Below are 12,161 nucleotides of genomic sequence, written 5' to 3'. Positions count from 1 at the left end.
GGAGTTCTGGAATTTGGCTATAATATTCCTGGAGATTCTCTTTTTGGGATGTCTTTCAGGAGGTGAACAGTGGATTCTTTCAATTTCTATTTTACATTCTGCTTCTAGAATATCAGGGCAATTTTCCCTCACAATCTCTTGGAGGATGGTGTCTAAGCTCTTGTTTTCAGGTAGTCCAATGATTTTCAAATTATCTCTCCTGGCTTTATTTTCCAGGTCAGCTGTTTTTCCAAGGAGATATTTCACATTGCCCTCTGCTTTTTTTCATTCAGTTGAATTTGTTTTACTGTGTCTTGATTTCTCCTAAGGTCACTAGCTTCCATTTGTTCAATCCTAATTCTTAGTCAGTTATTTTCTTGAGAGAGCTTTTCTATTTTCCTTCCCATTTGGCTTTTCAAACTGTTGACTTTTTTTTTATCATGACTTTCCTGCACTGTTCTCATTTCTCTTTCCATTCTTTCCTCCATCTCTCTACATCTTCCTTCTATCTCTCCTGCTTTCTCTTCAAAGTCCCTTTTGAGAGCTTCCATGGCTTGAATCCAGTTCATATTTTTTTGGAAGCTTTGGATGTAGGGGCCCTGTGGTTGATTGCCTCATCTGATGGTGCCCCTTGATCTTCCTTGTCACTGAATAAGCTTTCTATAATTATGAACTTTCTTTGCTTGCTCATCTTTTACTTGATTTTAAACTCTCCACTGCAGGGAGGCTGTGTGCTGCTTCTCAGGTCCACTCCTGTTTCCAGCTTCAGAGGGTCCCAGGTGTTTTGGTTTGAGGGAGAGCAGGTTTTACTCTTGCCTGGCCTGTTCTCTGGTCTGAAGATAACCTCAAGTCTACTTAGTGAACAACCAACCAGCAAAGCTTTCTGTGATGTGATTCTTACCTTCAAGGAGCCTGTGCCCCTCCCCCACCTGGGCCTCCCACCGCTTAGGATTTCTTCCTGGTTCCCCACTGGGGTGCGATACCTGAATTCCTCCCTGGGTCCTGCTGGTACCCCTGCACTTTCCCCCCTTCCCCCAGGCCAGCCATTCAGCCCTCTAACCCAACCACACACTCAGTTCTAGAAGACACTGGTGCTATAGCTGATTCAGAGGCTCTGGGTTAAATTCCTCTGGCGGCATGCCTGGTGTGTCTGTCAGCGTGATCGCGGGGTTGGACTTTACTTGTGGTTCAGCATGGCCCCCTGAAATCTATCTATAGCTGGAGAATAATCTCAGCCCATATTTTTGTGTGTTTCTCTGCTCCAGGAGTTCTTTTATTGTTGTTTTTAGAGTGGTTGTATCAGGAGCTCTATATGTTTAATGTCTTTCCTCTGCCATCTTGGCTCTGCCACTCAAGGTAAAATAATTCTTTGGTACCACCTCACACCTATCAGATTGGCTAATATGACAAAAAAAAAGAAAATGATAAATGTTGCAGAAGACATGGGAAAATTGGAACAGTAATGCATTGTTGGTGGAGTTGTGAACTTATCCAACCATTCTGGAAATCAATTTGGAACTAAGTCCAAAGGGCTATTAAACTGTGCATATCCCACTAGTCTTTATGTATTCCAAAAAGATAATAAAAAAGGAAAAAGAACCCATGTGTACAAAAACATTTATGGGTGTTCTTTTTGTGGTGGCAAAGAATTGGAAACCTCAATTCCCTCAAGAATGCCCATCAATTGGACAATAGCTGAACAAGTTGTGGTATATGAATGTAATAGAATACTGTTGTGCTATAAGAAATGATGAGCAGGTTAATTTCAGAAAAACCTGGAAATATATTAATTGATGCTGAGTGAAGTGAGTATAATCTGAACATCATTTAACATAAGTTTAACATGATTATACATATAAAACCTAAAAATAAAAAATATTTTAAAACTCTTTAAAAATAAATAAAAGAGGGGCAGCTAGATGGCGCAGTGGATAGAGCACCAGCCCTGGATTCAGGAGTGCCTGAGTTCAAATCTGGCCTCAGACACTTAACACTTATTAGCTGTGTGACCTTGGGCAAGTCACTTAACCTCAATTGCCTCACCCCCAAAAAATAATTAAATAAAATAATGTGATAAAAATGCTTTTAAATTTGTTAAAGATTTAATAGGTAGTTTAAAAAAGAGATTAGTACTAGTTATAATAATGATACCAAAATAAAGAATTTTCATTTGAAAATATTTATATTATAAAAAATATGAAAACATATAGAGTGCTTTAAAGATGTAACTTCAATACATTAATGTGAGTCAACTATCAAGAATTTGTTATATTATGAAACCACAGAATGCAGTTAGTTTTAATTTATAAGTAAAGTATAAATGAAATTTAACTATTAGGGAAATATGAGGAAGTTAATATTCAAGCCTTAAGTTGTAGTTAGTGAAATTTTGCTAGTTGAGGTAAAAACTCTTGGCACTATAATTTACTGGTGTTTTGAGTTTAAAATAGAGGGATGGTTGTCTGAATTGTCATGAATTCAATAGTCGAAAATAGCATATGTTACAGTCTGAGAACTGGTAAAATTAGATATCTGTGCCTGGGGAAAATTTTGAGGACAATCTTTGCATGGCCTAATGATCCCCATTCTGCTCATTCCTTTCTGAAATTACCCCCACCTGGTTAGTCTGACTTTTGACACCCTTTGACTACATAATTGTAGTCAAGACTGGAATTAAACAGAGCTAAGGAGTTTCCTGTTATTTTATATGTCAGGTCAATCTGTGTCCCTGAGGCTATGACACTGTTATAACTATGTCTCTTCTTTTCACAACAAATTTCCATAATCAGGTCAGGTGAGCAGCAGAAGTTTATAAGACAACATTAGATCTCTTAATTAATAGATTGATATCGGAACATCTCTGTGTTACTATAATAGGATGCAAGTATGAAAAATCTTACAATTTTAATCTGAATTTATGGCCAAATTATAATATAGAGATGATATCCTCCCAAAAGGGGGATTAGACAAAGTAGGAAGACAAAGACATAATGTAAAAGTTTTCAAATTAAATGGATTAGCATGTTTTGAGAAAACTTGCACATGTTTTAGTAGTAAGTTCTCAAAATTGAATTAAGCATTTTACATAAAATTGTATTAAATTAAAATCATGAAGAAATTGAAATTATTTTCCTATTTTAAGTATTTGATCATTTTAAAAGAAGAGTTCATTTTCAAACTAGACACCCATGATGTTTGTTTTTTAAAGATCTTAAAGTTTTCTGTAAAGATAAAAATAGTAAGTGGTATATAAAAAATGAAATTCTCTGAAATTTCATAATTGGAGAAACAAATTTAAGAGATTGTATTAAATAGTATTATGTTTTGTTACTAGAAAGTTTAAGGAGAATTACATAGGAATCTTTACAGGCAATTTGGTACCAGAGAGGCGGATCCCCATTGAGAGTGGTTATGAGAATGAAGCCCATTCCATAATGTAAAAGAGAATATATCCAGGGACCAAATGACTACATGAGACATCTGTGACTCAATATCTGCTGATTAAATGGATATTGGAATACAAGAGTTCATGTTAATTAATACTGATGATCATTATTGTACTACTTTGGCCTTTTGTTTATGTTTAAGTTTTCTGGATTACCTTGGTGACATCTTCCTTCTCAAAATTGATTCATCATGACTGCTACCAGTAGTTCAGTCTGTAGCCTAACATATAATTCTGATTATGAATATATCTAAAAAATTATGAATTTTGCTTATAGATGAGTGATCCATAGGGAGTGTGGCCTGCACACTTCCCCATAAATCAAACAGCAGAATTGAGGAAGTTGAGCACATTTTATATTTACCTGCCACATGTACCCATTTTGACTTGATCTTGGTATACTGTGTGAGAGGTTGGTCTATATCAGTTTTCCCAGTAATTTTTTTCAAATTATGATTCTTTGGCCTCAAATTTTGAATCTTTGCGTTTGTCAAACACTGAATTGTTATGATTTTCCCAGTAGTATTGTATGGCTATAAGATTCAGACTATAAGGAATGCTGAGCACTATAGAATTGACACTTTCAAATTGTCGTTGTAGGAAAACACTTTTGAGAGACTCTTGGACAGCAAGGAGATCAAATCAGTCAATATTTAAAGACTATTCATTGTGAAAACAAATACTGAATCTGAAGCTTAAATACTTTGGCCACAAGATGAGAAGACAGAACTCATTGGAAAAGACCCTGATATTAGAAAAGATTTAAGGCAAAAGGAAAAAGGGATGACAGAGGATGAGATGGATAAATAATATCATGGAAGATCTCAAATGAGCATGGACAGACTTTGGGAAATAGAGGAGGATAGAAGGGCCTGATGTGCTATGATCCATGGGTTCACAAAGAGTCAGACATGACTGAATCACTGAACAACAACAGGACTACTGTGGTTATGTACTACTGTGCACTGTGTACCCAATCCTCAGGACCAATTTATATATTAGCTAGTACCAGATTCTATGCATGATTACCAACTTGTTAGTTTGAGATTTAGTAGTGCTAAGCCACCTTCCTTCACATTTTTAATGATTCCTTTGATGTTCTTGAACTTTTCTTCTTCCAGATTAATTTTGTATTATTATTTTTCTAGCTCTATAATTTTGGGGGGATAATTTGATTAATATTGTACTGAATAAGCAAATTACTTTAGGTAAAGTTGCATTTTTTTAAAATTGGGGTCTACCCATGAGCAATTAATATTTCTCCAGTTGTTTAGATCTGTCTCTATTTGTATAAAAAGTATATTGTAATTGTGTTCATATCATTCTTGAGTTTGTCTTGTCAGATAGACTCCCAAGTATTTTATATTGTCTGCAGTTATTTTAAATGGAGTTTCTCTTTCCTTCTCTTGCTACTTGACTTCGTTGGTAATATAGAGAAATGCAGATGATTTCTATGGGTTTATTTTAAAACCTGGAAATTTCCTGATGCTATTAATTATTTCAGTAATTTTTAGTTGATTTTCTAGAATTCACTGAGTATACCATCATGTCATCTGCAAAGAGTGACAGTTTTATTCCTCATTGCCTATTCTAAATTTATTTATTTATTTATTTGTTTGTTTGTTTGTTTGTTTGTTTATTTATTTATTTTTAGTGAGGCAATTGGGGTTAAGTGACTTGCCCAGGGTCACACAGCTAGTAAGTATTAAGTGTCTGAGGCCGGATTTGAACTCAGGTACTCCTGAATCCAGGGCCGGTGCTTTATCCACTGCGCCACCTAGCTGCGCCTACTAAATTTATTTTTTTTCATATTGCTATAGCTAGCACTTCAAGAACAATATTTAAAGGGAGTGGTGATAATGGGCATCCTCGCTTCACACCCTGATCTTTTTAGACAGGATTTTAGTTTATACCCATTACAAATGATGTTTGCTGGTGGTTTTAAATAGATACTACTTATCACTTTTTTTTGCAGGGCAATGAGGGTTAAGTGCCTTACTCAGGGTCACACAGCTAGTAAGTGTCAACTGTCTGAGGCCAGATTTAAAGATTTAATGAAAGCTCAATTTCTTTCTATGCTTCCTAATGTTTTTAATAGGCATGAGTGTTGTATTTTTTCAAAAGCTTTTTCTGCATGTATTGAGATTTTTGTTATTGATATGGTCAATTGTGCTGATACTTTTCCTAATAATGAGCCAGCCCTGCATTCTTGATATAAATTCCACCTGGTCATAATGTATAATCTTTGTGATATAGTGCTATAATCTCTTTGATATTATTTTATTTTAAAATTTAATACAAATATTCATTAGGGAAATTGGCCAATAGTTTTTTTTTTTCCTGGTTTACATTATTAGCACTCTGTGGCGTAAAAAGTATTTTGAAGGATTCCTTCTTTTTTCTTTTTTCAAGTAGTTTATATAATATTAGAATGTATGAATTGTTCTTTAAGTAATTGGTAGAATTCACTTTTGTTTTTCTTTCTTAAGGAGCTCATTTGTTGCTTATTCAATTTATTTTTCTAAGATAAACATATTTAAATAACTATCTTAGAAATATACTTCATATACTTTAAGGAAACCCTGCCCATACCAACTCACTTTTCTCTTACTCAAGTCCACATTTCCCTCCTCTTTCTCATTCCTTACCTTAGTGTTAGAGTTTTGTTTAACTTGTTTTACCTTTTTACTTCTTTTAGTTATCTAATTCTTCCCCTCTTTTCCCTTCTCAATTAAGTAGTCAAATAATTTCCATTTCTCCTCCCATTCAATGTGTTTTATTTGTTATTTTATAATTTGTTTTCTTTTATTTGTTTTTAAAAAGATTTCTTTCCTTCATTCTCTTCATTGTTTCTCCTCCTTCCCTATTTATTTTAAACTTCTATTTTAACTCATGGATATTTTATTCATTTGCTCCTAATTTTTTCTCTGTATTCCTCATGGAATTAAAACATCTAATGCACCTGTTTTGAGTTTATTTTCTAATCAGTTTTTGTTATTGTCTTGTAAATTTCAGCCTCCCACTTTTTTTGTTGTGTTCTACTCCTATAAATGAGTCCAGCACTCTATCACCCCCAGCACAAATTAATTGATCACAATAACATATTAAGCACCTCCTATGTCCTATATACCAAACTGTGCACTAAGGAAACAAATTCAATAAATGAAATAACATTGACTTGCCACAACTAACCAAGGATCTGCTCTCTATATACATGGTCCAGATTCTTTTCCCATCTTTATTCTCTTTAGTTCTGTTTCTACTTTGTGTAATAGTATCTTCGGCACTGTGATGTTAGGGTCAAACTATGATGACTCCACTCTCTTTAATGGGAAAAACAACTTGTCAATTCCATTTTTAAGAAACTTTTCCCACTATTCATCAATTTACATCCTATTTTTAATTTTGAATTTATTTGTGATAACTTTAGTTTAATATCATGCCCAGTTAAAGTTTTTAAATGAACTTACCTCTTCCATTGCTTCTTTTTTGTTTTCTTTTTTCTTTTTCATATTTGTTTATTATTATTATTATTATTATTAGCAACAAACATTTATTTTATTTTTTCCAGTTACATGTAAGGGTAGTTTTCAACATTCATTTTCATAAGATTTAGAGTTCCAAATTTTTCTCCCTCCCTCCCTTTCCTCCCTGCTCCACAAGATCGCAACCAGGTTATATATATACAATCCACAAGTGTTCTTTTATCAGTTCTTTCTATGGGGGTGCATAGTAAGCTTCCTCATTAGTTCCTTGGGATTGTCTTGGATCATTGCATTGCTGAGAGTAGTTAAGTCATTCACAATTGCTCATTGAACAATACTGCTATCACTATGCATAATGTCCACCCAGCTCTGCTCACTTCACTATACATTGATGTTCAATAGTCTTTCCAGGTTTTTCTTGGGATCATCCTGTTTGTCATTTCCTGTAGCACAAGACCATTCCACTACGATCATATAGCACAGCTTTTTCCATCATTCCTCATTTGATGGACATTCCCTTGATTCTCAATTCTTAGCCTCCACCATGAGTTGCTATAAAATATTTTTTGTACAATTTTCCCCCCTTTTCTCTTTTTCATGATTACTATTGTTAACTGTTTCCTTTCCATCCTATTCCCTTCCCCATGGTATTTATTCTATCATCCATCTTCACTATCACTCTTCAAAAGGGATTTGCTTTTGTCTGTCCCCTCCCCCACTTTGCCCTTCCTTCTTTTGCCCCTCTCTCTTTATCCCCTTCCCCTCCTATTTTCCTGCAGGGTTAGAGAGTTTACTCCACACAATTGAGTGTGTACATTATTCTCTCTTTGAGCCAATTCTAACGAGATTGAGGTCTTTGAGCCAATTTTGATGAGTGTTAGGCTCATTTACTGCCCATATTAAATAGATTACTGCACCCAGTTGGGTATGTGTGTTAGTCTCTCTTTGAGGCAGTTCTGATGAGTTTAAGGTCTTTGAGCCTTTTCTGATGAGTATAAAATTCATTTACGGCCCTGCTCCTCTCCCATCTCTTCCCCTACTCCCTAAGCCTTTTCCTGTTTCTTTCATGTAGGATTTCACCTCTGCCCTTCCACCTCCCCCAGTGAACTCCCTTCACCCCTCAATTTAACCCTAAAGATGTCATCACCTAGCTAGGTGACACACAGTGGACAAAGCATCACCCCTGGTCCCAGGGGTATCCCAGCCAAAACCCGGCCTCAGACACAAGACAGTCACCTACTGTACAACCCCAGGTATGTCCCTCATCTCCAATTTTTTATGATTCTCTAGGGTCTTGTATTTGAAAGTCAAATTTGCCATTCAGTTCAGGTCTTTTCATCACAAATATCTGAAAGTCTTCTTTTTCATTAAAGTCCTATTTTTTCCACTGAAAGTTTATGCTGAGTTTGCTGGGTAGGTGATTCTTGGTTGTAATCCCATTTCCTTTGCCCTCTGGAATATCATATTCCATGCCCTCTGGTCCTTTAATGTAGAAGCTGCTAGATCATGTGCTATCCTGACTGAGGCTCCACAGTATTTGAATTCTTTCTTTTTGGCAGCTTGCAATATTTTCTCTTTGACCTGAGAGCTCTGGAATTTGGCTATAATATTCCTAGGAGTTTTCCTTTTGGGATCTCTTTCTGGTGGTGATTGGTGGATTCTTTCAATTTCTATTTTAGCTTCTTCTTCTAGAATTTCAGGGCAATATTCCCTGAGAATATCTTGGAAGATGATGTCTAAGCTCATTCCTTGATCATGGTTTTCAGGTAGACCAATAGTTTTCAAATTATCTCTCCTGGACCTATTTTCCAGGTCAGCAATTTTTCCAAGAAGATATTTCACATTGCTCTCTATTTTTTATTCATTTGGATTTGCTTTATTGTGTCTTGGTTTCTCATAAAGTCACTGGCTTCCATTTGTTCAATCCTAGTTCTTAGGCAATTATTTTTGTCAGAGAGCTTTTGTACCTCCTTTTCCATTTGGCCAATTTGACTTTTCAAGCTTTTGACATTTTTTCATGTCTTTCCTGCATCATCCTCATTTCTCTTTCCATTTTTTCCTCTACCTCTCTAACTTTATCTTCAAAGTCCTTTTTGAGCACCTCTATGGCTTGAGACTAATTCATATTTTTCTTGGAAGCTTTAGATATAGGGGCCCTGATGTTGACATCTTCCTCTGAGGGTGCCCCTTGGTCTTCCTTGTTACTGAAGAAACTCTCCATGGTCCTCACCTTTCTCTGTCTGGTCATCTTGAATTTCTTTTACTGGACTTTTAGCTCCTTAAAGTAGGGCACTATTTTCAGGCTGAGGTATCCCAAGCTTAAGAAGTCCCAGGTGGTATGATTTAAGGAAGAGAAGGTTCTTCACTCGCTTGGCCTGTTTCCTGATCCGTAGATGACCCCAGACCAACTTGCTATTCAACCAGCTTTGTGTGTTGTGGTTGTTAGCTCTGACAAGCCTGTGCCCCTCCCCCACCTGGGCCTACCTCCTGGTTCCCAGCAGGGGTGAACAACCCAAGTTCTGCCTTAGCACAAGCATAGACCCCTGTAGTCTCCCCCCTACCCAGGGCTCAGCCCTCTCACCAGACTGTGAGCTTAGTTCCAGACGACACTGGCGCTTCAGCTGATTCAGTGGTTCTGGGGGTCTCCTTCTCTGGTGAGGCCTTCCTGGGACTGGATCTGTGTCAGGGCGACTGTGGGGTTGGGCTCAACTCCTGTATGAGCAAAGCAGCTCCCTCCTTCTTACCTTCCAAGCCGTTCTTGGTTAGAAGATGATTTCAGCATATTCTTCTGTGAGTTTTACTGCTCCGGGCATTTTCCTATGGTGTTATTTGGATGATTTTTGGAGTGATCATGTTGTGAGTTCGAGTTCCATTGCTTCTTTATGTTTTATGAGACAATACTTTATCATCCTTTATAATATTTTATTGATGAGTTTAAATTCCAAATAGATGTGTCTTGGACAATCATCTCTGGCCTTTTGGGATATAGATTAGATGTTTGCTTACAAAAGCACATTCTAGTCTTCTAGGATATATATTCTTGTTGTGGCAGTTATTATACTTTGTTTTTGTATTTTTGTTTGTTTTATTTTGTTTTGTTTTGTTTTAGAGAGGTAAAGGCAACCAGGGTTAAATGACTTGACCAGGGTTACACTTATTAACTATGTCCCAACTCCAAAGCCAGTGCTCTATTCACTAACCCCAGTTAACTTACTTTTAATAGACTTCTGGATAAAATTATTCTCTGTGAAGAGATTATTTATGCCCACATTTTTTAAAATGTCAACAAAATTAAATAATTTTAGGGTTAAATCATTTTAATTACTTGGCAATATTGTTCTCATTTTTATTCTATTTTCCCCCAAATTTTTATCATAACTATTGTATTGGTTGTCTGACTGAAAATAAATTGCTTATCTTGGATAAATTACATCATTATTAAGTCTATGTTTTAAAAATCCTTTTTTGGTTAATTATGATGTATAATTTGATGTACTCCATGTGCATTAACCAGCATTTTTTTCAGAGAAAATGTTTATGATATAAAGGAATAAGGCTTCTATATAATCCACAAATCTTTGGCCTTTTTTTTCCTGACCCATACTTTTCTATGTATTTCTCATCTTTATCACCTTTGCATTGAAGCCACCAAATATGTTGACTTGATTTGGAGGGTTTTTATCAAGTTCTTCAAAGCATTTCGTTGATACTTTATCCTTAGTAACTGATGTTTGTGCACAAACTACACTAATTTTCCTGGAGGTCTTTGTGAAAATATCAATTATTAGCACTGTTACATATGATTAGCAAATGCCCAATGAAATAATGCTTATTTTAGCCTCTACAATAAAAATCCATTCAACCAACTCTTTATTCTTTAAAGAGTACTTCTGAGCAATCCTTTCACTGTAACTTGCTTCTTTATTCTGATTATATTTATAGCCAGAATATCAATATTGATATTGATATTGATATTGAACAATAAATATGTTCACTTGGTAATCACTGGAAAATGATCTCATATATAGAGTACTAATAGTGAAATTAAATTTTGTTGATGGTTTGAAAATTTTGTGATTCTTAGCATATTCTACCCCATTTCCTCCTTGTCACTGACACAATGCATCATAGGACTGAGGACAGTTTTTGTTGTTTATTTCATGGTATGCCATGGCCAAAATGGTAGATGTCTAGGCTTCTTGTGATATATCTCTGACTTGTCTTCAGATAATTTTCTGTTACTGAGGTGATACTCAAAAGCTTTGCTAACAGAACATATATTCCATTGGCATAACCTTCAAGAAACTAGAATTATCTCCATGCCATGATAAGTCAATATAGTAGAATTTTGTGAAGGGATAAATTTAATATATTCTAATATCAAAACAAAACCATGACAACCAATCACATAAGCTACTTGTTAACAAAGGAAAACAGGGTCAAATTACTCTGAACACTGTTATAATTCTATATCAGAAAAGCTTTAAAATTGTATAAATTTAAAGAGAAAGGGGGAAGGGAAAGGAATAAACATTTATTAGGTACATACTATATACCAGGCACATGCTAAGTGCTTTACAAATATCACATTTGATCATCACAACAACTCTGTGTTGCATTTAAAATAATTACAAGAGACATTAGTTCTGGGCAAGCATATTATCAATTTATCAATCTTTACTGGGAAGGGATTGACAAAACAGCTTCCTAACTTCTTTTGTTTGTGTGTGTGTGTGTGTGTGTGTGTGTGTGTGAGAGAGAGAGAGAGAGAGAGAGAGAGAGAGAGAGAATGAACATGGCTACTTTTCCAGGGTTTTATCTCTGTTCAATAAGAGAAATTTAATTAGTTCATGTAATTAAAGATAGATTATATCAGATCAGAAGAATTGAATGTCCCCTTGATTCTGAATAATATCTCTATATATGGTAATCAATCCAAAGAATTTGGAACCCAAGGTAGTTGGCACAGTGGATGGAGCACCAGCCCTGGAGTCAGGAGGAACTGAGTTCAAATCTGGCCTCAGACACTTGACACTTACTAGCTGTATGAACCTGGACAAGTCATTGCCCCACAAAAGCAAAATAAAGGAGTTAAAAGTCAAGAACTCAGCTATAAAAAAGTGAACAGCAAGAAAAAAAATGCAGACCATAGAAAGTTTCTTTGGTGACAAGGAAGATTGAGGAGTACCCTCAGAAGAGGATAGCAAGGTCAGGGCTGCTACATCCAAAGCTTCCAAGAAAAATATGAATTG

The 12,161-nt window shown here is 35.6% G+C and overlaps 1 protein-coding gene across 1 annotated transcript in view; it reads left to right on the top strand.

Annotated features, from left to right (window-relative positions):
• Positions 1 to 12,161, top strand: part of MDGA2 (MAM domain containing glycosylphosphatidylinositol anchor 2) — a 707,950-nt gene that overhangs the window by 491,658 nt on the left and 204,131 nt on the right. The gene's annotated exons all lie outside the window — the stretch shown is intronic.

Source organism: Dromiciops gliroides, chromosome 2 (assembly GCF_019393635.1).
Source record: "Dromiciops gliroides isolate mDroGli1 chromosome 2, mDroGli1.pri, whole genome shotgun sequence".
Taxonomy (NCBI): domain Eukaryota; kingdom Metazoa; phylum Chordata; class Mammalia; order Microbiotheria; family Microbiotheriidae; genus Dromiciops; species Dromiciops gliroides.
This window is presented reverse-complemented; position numbering and strand designations above follow the sequence as displayed.